This window comes from Rhipicephalus microplus, chromosome 5, assembly GCF_043290135.1.
Source record: "Rhipicephalus microplus isolate Deutch F79 chromosome 5, USDA_Rmic, whole genome shotgun sequence".
Classification (NCBI taxonomy): domain Eukaryota; kingdom Metazoa; phylum Arthropoda; class Arachnida; order Ixodida; family Ixodidae; genus Rhipicephalus; species Rhipicephalus microplus.
The window spans coordinates 80,615,349-80,624,354 of NC_134704.1; the positions used below are offsets into that span (position 1 = coordinate 80,615,349).

Here is a 9,006-nt window from a genome sequence, read left to right on the forward strand (position 1 = left end):
AGATAGATAGATAGATAGATAGATAGATAGATAGATAGATAGATAGATAGATAGATAGATAGATAGAGAGATACCCTCAAAGTCGCTGAAGTTTGCTAAGAAATGCTTCGCATACCATAAATATGACGTAGAGGTGAAACGGTTGAAAGTGGACGCAAAACAACTCGTTCATGGTGCAGACCAACCCCGTAACCTTCCCACTATTTACTACTTTACGCGAACGAGGCGTAGAGGGGGCAAAGCAATATGCCAATTGATTCATGCCATTGTTCTACCTTTTATGATAATACTAGCACTTCAGGACGTCAGCTGGAGCATTTAAATCCGTCATCTTTGTGAGATAAGAAAATCTATTTTATGTGCTTTGTCTTTCAAGTAACCAACGTTTAGATTGCGAAGCAAAAAGAAAGAAAATTCAAGTACAATAGAATCTTTTTCGACAATAAACTTGCTATGCAAGTTCAATCCAGAATTGCAACGTGGTGTACAATGCACGACAAATATATTTTATCCCCACTCCTATTTCTGTAGAGCTAACTTGACTATGTCTTTTTCGTAAAAAGTCTCACCTGCCTTGTCACCAATTTCGCTAGTGATAGGTCAAACGTTTTGGTGTACTTGAAGCCACTCTTACAAAGTGTTCCTCAGTAAAAGTCTACACACATTTCGGTATCGAAAACACTGCTCGTCGGGAACGAGTAGTTTATTTGCAACGCATTCACTTTTGAAGTCACTATCATAATGACTTCAGAGATCAGAGCCAGTCACCCACTAGAAAATACCACTCGTTACTGCATCGCCCTGCCGCAGTGGTCTAGTGGCTAAGGGTACTTGGCTGCTGACCCGCAGGTCGCGGGATCGAATCCCGGCAGCAGTAGCTGCTATTCTGATGGAGGCCGAAATGATGTAGGCCCGTGGGCTCACATTTGGGTGCACGTAAAAGAACACCAGGGGGTCAAAACTTCTGGAGCCCTCCACTACGGCGTCTTTCATAATCATATTGTGGGTTTGAAACGTTGAACCCCACATATCAATCAATCAATCTCGTTACTGCATCCTTAAGGCTACGTAGTGGGTGCTTAGCAAATTCGAAAAAGGTTTCGTAGACTGAGTCTTTGAACTACGCACTAAAACGAAATATCTCTATCGCGCTCAACTCGTAAGGGCGAAGCTAAAAGTTCTCCGATTTCCCTTTACTGTCATGTGAATTTCTTGGGTGTTTAGCTAGTGCGAGACGACAAACTCCCAGCGTGTTCCTGCGTGTTCTATTTTTTTCCGTCAGTTGCCTTTATTGTTGCGAATGATATGCCAAAAGTTGAAGCTTCAGCAGCTGAACGAGCCAGCATCTCTTGTTCGTCGCACTTTAAATGAAAAATAACCACAAGGACAGACTTGTTTTATCGTACTTTATGCCCTATATGAGCGGCAATGTTCAATGTTAGAAAGAAATCGCTCGGCAAGCCCAATTATCATGTTCCGTCTCTCAAACTTGTTACACCTCGCGTTTCACGGTGAAAAACAAGACAATAATTCTCGGGAAAAAAACGTCCATGCCATTATGCGGGGGGAAAAACGTTCGACCGCGAGGCAATCCCTGTGGCGCAATTCATCACCGCGCTAAGCACCCGACACCTTCGCCATCGTCGTCGCGAGTCAAGCGGAAAAACGGGCTGTGTTTCAGCGTCATTCATCGTTCCAACCGGAAAGAAAGGCAAATGGAACGAGTTGGGCAAAGAAAGACACACTCAATTCAGATACGCTCTTGCCTGCGTCGCACCACACGAGGTCGGCCAGCCGCGTATGATATCGTAAGCGAGTTACGACCAAATGTTTATATACCATGCGTTTTATTATGTGGGCGCCTGTTCCTTGTAAGCTGTGTTTCGAGGGAGATGTATTATATATATATACTGTGTGTCCAGAGCGCTCGATCATGCTTTAATGAGCTTGCTATTAAGCGCGCGATAACGCGTGGCAATTAAGCAGGAGAAAGCCTTGAGTGAGCACCATTTTGGTCGGCCGAGCTTTCAGACATCCGAGTGGCTCTACGAAATGATACCCCCCAACACACGCACTAAGAAGCATGTGTATTATATTGTCACAAGCGACTCCAATTTTCAGAGCATCCGCGGGTCCCATCTTCCAAGGAAGGGCGTTTTTGTGTTGGGAGGCGACATCCGGCGACCATAATGACCCAGCGTGGCGCCGGCTCGTCTTCCCTGCCCCTGACCGGAAGGGGAACCGGCGGTCTCAACCGTCACCCCCGGAAAATCTTTTCAGGCCTGCGCCCAGCAATCTGACGTCATTTCCGGCCGGCCGACTCTCGGGGAAGCCGCAGCGGCAGCGAGCGCAGCGCGGGCGGCGGTGGTGACGGTTCGGCGGCGTGGTGTTGACGGTGTTTCACGTTTGTTGCTTTCCGTTGTTTTGCGGCAATTTCGTTTCCGTGCGTGATGCTGGAGTGATGCGACAATGCCGAATAAGTGTTGTGTACCCGGATGCACCGGCAACTACAAAACAGGAAAGAAGATACAAGTGTTTTCCTTCCCTAAAGACGCCGACGCTCTCAAACAATGGCTACGCGCCATTCCTAGGAAGGACTTCGTGCCGACTTCGTGCACTAAGGTAAGAATTTGAGATGCTCCTGTTCTTAGCTTGTCGTTGCTTGTTCGGGTAGAAATCACCTATGATGGGAAATACTTGAGCGTGTGGCCGCCGGGCCTCGCGAAGCGCTGACGCCAGCAGCGTTCGCAGCAAGGATGGTCAGCTGCGCTTTGTTCACTAACAGTGCCGTGGTGTCGTCCATTCTTGCAAGCTCTCGGTGGAAGCGCTTCGTGGAGTGCGGTGACATCACGCTCCCGTGTTTCCTTTCATGTTGCTTGTACCGCTTAGCGCAGCGCTTTTATTTAGATGCTTGCGAAACGTAGGTAGACTTTGTTTTAGCTACACGGACTGTAAACACGGTCATTCAAACGGGAGCGCATTTTTTTTTTTGAGAAGTGGCGTCTCAGACGTTCTTGAAACGTTTGTGCAGGTGTGCGCGGATCATTTCGACGCTTCACGCATTGAGAAGACGACATCGTAGACGGATCCAAGGACTGGGAGAGTTATTGAAGTTGCACTCCCAGTACCACGGTTGCGTCCTGGATCTGTCTCAACGGTATTTCCCGGCTGTCCGTCCTACCTATCAGTACGAGACCAGAGCACGAGAGAAACCCCTGACGCCAAGAGGAGCTGACAAGAAGCCTCCCAACTCGCCCGTGCTGTAGAAGAGTCGCTGGCGTCATATGAAGCGGAGCAAGAACGAGACCGGTTTTCGTCCCTCGAAGAACTAAGGGCTCGCCTGCAAGGGGTGTCAGTGTCTCCGAAGTGGACTGTGATTCATAAAGAAGAGTGCTCCATGTTTTTGAACATTATCGACTATCGTGAACCTTGTTTGAATGCGTCATTGACCGTGTTTGCAAACCTTGAAGTCTTTGCCTGCTATCAAGGTTCACCAATCAAGAACCTTGGTAGCGCTGTTGTACCAGACTCAGTTCAAAAAGTAAGTTCCTTGTTGGAAATTTTGAACAACCTGTCGATGCTGTCTGAGGAGCGCTGCACTTATTGCCACCTGGCTCAAGCAATACATTCCCTTGTTTGAGCCTTGTTTCCAGTTTTGTATCTCTTTACAAGTTGTTAGCTTTTAAAGGTGCTGTACTTTTTTCTTTTTTTTTTAACTCGAACTGCCTCGGTGCCCACTGTAGCAGTTGTACAGTCCGTTTTGGTACCTAAGCTGTGTACACTTTCCTTGTGCACTCTGTGTACAGACATGTTGTGCACTGTGATTTGTTTTTTCTTAGATTTTTGTTTGATTTTTTCCCTAGAACATGCACCTACCTGTGGCAGTACAATTACTTTTCTTTCTGTCATTTATCATGCTGTGGACCACAATTTAGTCACCAGTGTTCTTATGTATTGTATTTTTTGGCAAGTGTTTGAACCTGATACCTTGTGTTGCTACTGCTACTATGATAAACGAATGGTATGTTTTCCTCTAACCTACAATTTAAATGAAAGTGTGCTTTTTCTGTTCCAAAGCTCGGGAATGTTTTTGCTGTTACAATCTGTTTTGTTTCCTGAGTTTTATGTGGCAAGATATTGTGTTTTGTACTTTTGGCATATTTTCAGCATTAAGGGCAACATCTTGTGTTGCCTGTCGTCTGCCTGGACCGAGAACAATGTGCACTGTGATATTTGTACAGACGGCGTCTGGCTGTGATAAATAAATACGCATTATTCCATTCACGATATTCATTATTTCTTGATACCTTGATAAGTTCCCCCGCAACGGTGGCTCAGTGGCTAAGGCGTAGCGCTGCTGAGCACTAGGGCGCAGTTTCGATACCCGGCTGCGGTGGCCGCATTTCTGATGGAGGCGAAAAGCAAAAACGCCCGTGTGTACGAGATTTCGGCACACAATAAAGATTCCCAGGTAGTAAAACTTGATCCTGAGCCCTCCCCTACGGCGCGCTTCATCGCCTGCGTTGCGTCGGCGCGTTAAACCATACAATCAATGGATACCTTGATAAATCGTGCGGACATGGTGTCAAGGAACCTCGCCCGAGTCGGTAGGCGTGAAGGGCGCTCGCGGCAAGCGCTCGCGGCTGGCGCAGCCACCCAGCGAAGGGCGGCCGGCCGGCCGGCGCGATGTGACGTCGTCGACGTCACGTCACGTGACGCGCAGGCCTGAAAAGCTTCCGGGGGTGACGTCTCAACAAGGAAAATTACTCCCAGATGAGATGGGAGCACGTGGACGCCCCTGAAGAGGTTTGAACTGCATTGGAAGAGCAGTTGACGTACAGCCAGCAACAAGTGCGGTCGTCGGTGTCGCGAGTCTCGCGAGTCTCGCGTAGGCGGCGAGCATGGAGTGACCCGTGCAACGTATTGAGACGGCTGCAATTCCGGGCACCCTCGTTGTCTACCAAGCCGGCGAGACCTTCAGCGGCACCCGTCAACTCCCCTACGTGCACCAAGAGCTGGCGTGGTCCGTATGGAACTTTTTATTGTGACTTTTTTTAAACTGTTAAATTGTTTTAACCAGCCCTTTTTTTGAATCTGTGTAGTTGTGTGCGCTGCGACGCACATAGAAATTCAAAAACGCGACCAATGATCAATCTAATTATTTCCTTGTAATCCTCTTTTATGATTTCCATCTTGTTGTTATTTTATTAATATTCCACGTGTTTGTCTTTTGGTTGTACCTCTTGTAGTGTTCTTTCAGAGCATAGTTTGTTACATAGCTGTTCTTTCCATCGCGCGTATCAGTTTCCCTCGTTTGTTATTTTTGTGATCTCCTGCCTTTGCCCCTGTTTTAATTAAATGCTTGTTTGTGTGTAATACAATCTCCGTGTCTGCTCTATGAGTGCGTCGGTCAGGCTCATTCATCACCACACGTGCAACCTTGCACGGGTCGACCAACCTACAAATAAATTGGAAATGTGCCACTTCGAGGCCTTTCAGGCGTCGCAGGCCGAAGCGTAAAGTGGAAGCCTGCGAGTCTGCCGCACGTCGATGTTGGATCGGCGAGGCCTCACCCGAAGTGCGTGACATTATCTGGCGTCCGCGTGACAGGACTGGCCGACCACGTGGTGGTGTCTGGGAGACAGACGTAACTCTGAGCGTGCAGTATGTAGACGTCCTTTTATTGCTTTGTTGGTTGACAACTGTTTATAGCAATGGACGACACGGAGTTTGAGAAGCTAATTGAACAGGGCAAAGCCTTTGGCTTTGTAGGCAAGCAGTTATACAACTTCGTCGAAAAAGAACGAAATAGACTTAAAGAGGAGCGTGATGCAGAACGCACTAGGTACATGCAAAATATGCAACTCTAGATGGAACGTGAAAAAGAGTGGTCCAGACTCAGAATAGAAGAAGCGAAAGAGTGCTTGAAATTAGGACCGCTCACTACGCAGTCGGACCCCTGCTCAGGCTCTGGAATTTTTAATAGTGCGACCGTCCGGGCCCCGAACAAGTTGGCACAGTCGTACCATGAGTACGTTGAGAAACTGCGCCTGAAGATTCAAAGCAGGCGGTGCGAGTTTGGGGCTTTTGATGTAATGCATAAAAGATGCAAAGAGCCCGAATGTGTAGAGCCGCCGAAGGCCGGGCAGGTCGATATTACTTGGGAGGCGGACAGTAGGTTCATTCCTGAACCTAATGTGTTAGCTGTAGAAAGCGCTTTTGTGGCAAAAGAGGCCAATGAAAGCAGGAGGAATGGTGACGAGGAGCTGTGCCGGCAGGGTTCGAATGGTACAGAAAAACCCTCTGCTGGTGACTCCCCACAGCCACCATGTATGTTCTTCTCTATGGCGGCTGACACTGAAGTCCGTAGTACTACCAGATCGGCAGGCGAGAACCCCTGTAAATACAGTGGGTCAGAGCCATGGGCTGTAGTGCATTGTGGACTGGACAGTACAATTGTAGATAGTTCTTTCAGGTGCGAGCGGCGCAGCCCTGAGGAATCTATTTGCCTTGTTCAGGAGCCGGTTAGCTGTCCTCAAGTGAGGATAGCATTGATTCAAGAAGAAATTATCCCGGCTGTGTTCACAGTGTATCAATTCAGACCAACCAGAGTAGTTATGCTCAAGATTTGATTGAAGCATATGCTCCAAAAAAGTGCACAAGGAAATGTGCCAAACGGAAAAGTCGCCGAAAATTACAGAAAGCAGCCAAGGCTCTAAGAAAATCCATGCAAATGAGAGGCCCCAAACGTGACACAACGCAACGAAAGATTCTTTTGCGCGCTGTGACAATCGCGAGGCGAGCGCGTCCCCATGCTTCAAACCGCCCGACCGGTAGAGGGGTGAGGCAAGCATTTGTTCGTGGAGCTCGGAAGAGCCAACCCCCTTCGCTCCATTGTCCTGCTTGAAACGCGGGGCGCCTAGCGAGGCAGCGCCTTTCGGCCGAGCGACACGACATGGTTCGGAGACCCGTTTCCGTAGAACGCGGTGTCGATGAAGGCATGCCTCCGAGGTGTAAACTAACGGGAAACAGGCGTCCGTGTAGCGGCCGTACACACTTTTGTCTACCCCGGTTGCTTCGAACGGCTCCTCCAAGAGCGCGACCACCTCGAGCACGGATAAAGGTTACGTACATAGGAACTCAAAGGTGACCTTAAAGGGAAATGACTTGTTGGTTGAAACAATGTTCATTTATGTTTTTCGATTTAGGAGCTTTCCATGAATGGGGGGACTAATTGCTTAGTTAATCTTTTGGTTTGCTTTAGTCATCTGTGTGTTTGTAGATGATGTGTTGTTTCAACCTATTACCCGTTCAGCTTGGAAAGCTTTGTTTTAGGGACGTTGTTATTTTATTTAGTTGCACTTTTAATTTAAGGTACTGCTTAGTCGTACAACTGAAGTAAATCACGGTAAGCATGAGTGCACAAACAAGGCCCTATGTTATTCAAGACTTTTCTTTCTATTATTATTTTGAAAGGAAGCGCTTTAGTGTGGAGCATGTTCAAGAACTGTGCACAAATGATCATGGCGATTCATTACTCATTCATCTTTTCTGAAAGCTGCGTGTCAATAAGTGACTTTTCAATACCACTTAAAGCGTGTATTGTTTTATTATGTGGCATAAAAGAATGCCTACGTGCCTTTTTCTTAAATCGTGCAGTATTTTTGTGATTTTCTAACCGAATGTGCGCGGCCATGACGTTGTGCGCGAGCTATGACTTCCATCTTGTGGTGACCGTGAAGCGTAGTGTGTCAGGTGTTCTCTGCGGTGTCGTCCACGTCAGCCAAATGGTGCGCGCGAAGAAGAAAACGCATTGGTGGACAACCGGAATACGGCAGGCTCTCGAACATTGAGCGTTTGTGATTTTCTTGAACATTACGAAGTGATATTCTTAAGAAGGGGGCTATGTCACAAGCGACTCCAATTTTCAGAGCATCCGCGGGTCCCATCTTCCAAGGAAGGGCGTTTTTGTGTTGGGAGGCGACATCCGGCGACTATAATGACCCAGCGTGGCGCCGGCTCGTCTTTCCTGCCCTTGACCGGAAGGGGAACCGGCGGTCTCAACAAGGAAAATTACTCTCAGATGAGATGGGAGCACGTGGACGCCCCTGAAGAGGTTTGAACTGCATCGGAAGAGCAGTTGACGTACAGCCAGCAACAAGTGCGGTCGTCGGTGTCGCGAGTCTCGCGTAGGCGGCGAGCATGGAGTGACCCGTGCAACGTATTGAGACAGCTGCAATTCCGGGCACTCTCGTTGTCTACCAAGCCGGCGAGACCTTCAGCGGCACCCGTCAACTCCCCTACGTGCACCAAGAGCTGGCGTGGTCCGTATGGAACTTTTTATTGTGACTTTTTTTAAACTGTTAAATTGTTTTAACCAGCCCTTTTTTTGAATCTGTGTAGTTGTGTGCGCTGCGACGCACATAGAAATTCAAAAACGCGACCAATGATCAATGTGTAATTATTTCCTTGTAATCGTCTTTTATGATTTCCATCTTGTTGTTATTTTATTAATATTCCACGTGTTTGTCTTTTGGTTGTACCTCTTGTAGTGTTCTTTTAGAGCATAGTTTGTTACATAGCTGTTCTTTCCATCGCGCGTATCAGTTTCCCTCGTTTGTTATTTTTGTGATCTCCTGCCTTTGCCCCTGTTTTAATTAAATGCTTGTTTATGTGTAATAAAATCTCCGTGTCTGCTCTATGAGTGCGTCGGTCAGGCTCATTCATCACCACAAGTGCAACCCCGCACGGGTCGACCAACCTACAAATAAATTTGAAATGTGCCACTTCGAGGCCTTTCAGGCATCGCAGGCCGAAGCGTAAAGTGGAAGCCTGCGAGTCTGCCGCACGTCAATGTTGGATCGGCGAGCCCTCACCCGAAGTGTGTGACACACACACACACACACACACACATATATATATATATATATATATATATATATATATATATATATATATATTATGAAGTCTTCGTTTGAATTTTCTTTTATTAGGCCCGAGGAACCG

The 9,006-nt window shown here is 47.6% G+C and overlaps 1 long non-coding RNA gene across 1 annotated transcript; it reads left to right on the forward strand.

Moving 5' to 3' along the window:
- Window positions 1–2,269: 2,269 nt before the first annotated feature.
- Window positions 2,270–8,704, forward strand: LOC142817845 (uncharacterized). Its single transcript, XR_012895385.1, has 2 exons — window positions 2,270–2,622; window positions 3,032–8,704. It is a non-coding gene; the product is annotated as an uncharacterized LOC142817845 (long non-coding RNA).
- The last annotated feature ends 302 nt before the right edge of the window (window positions 8,705–9,006 follow it).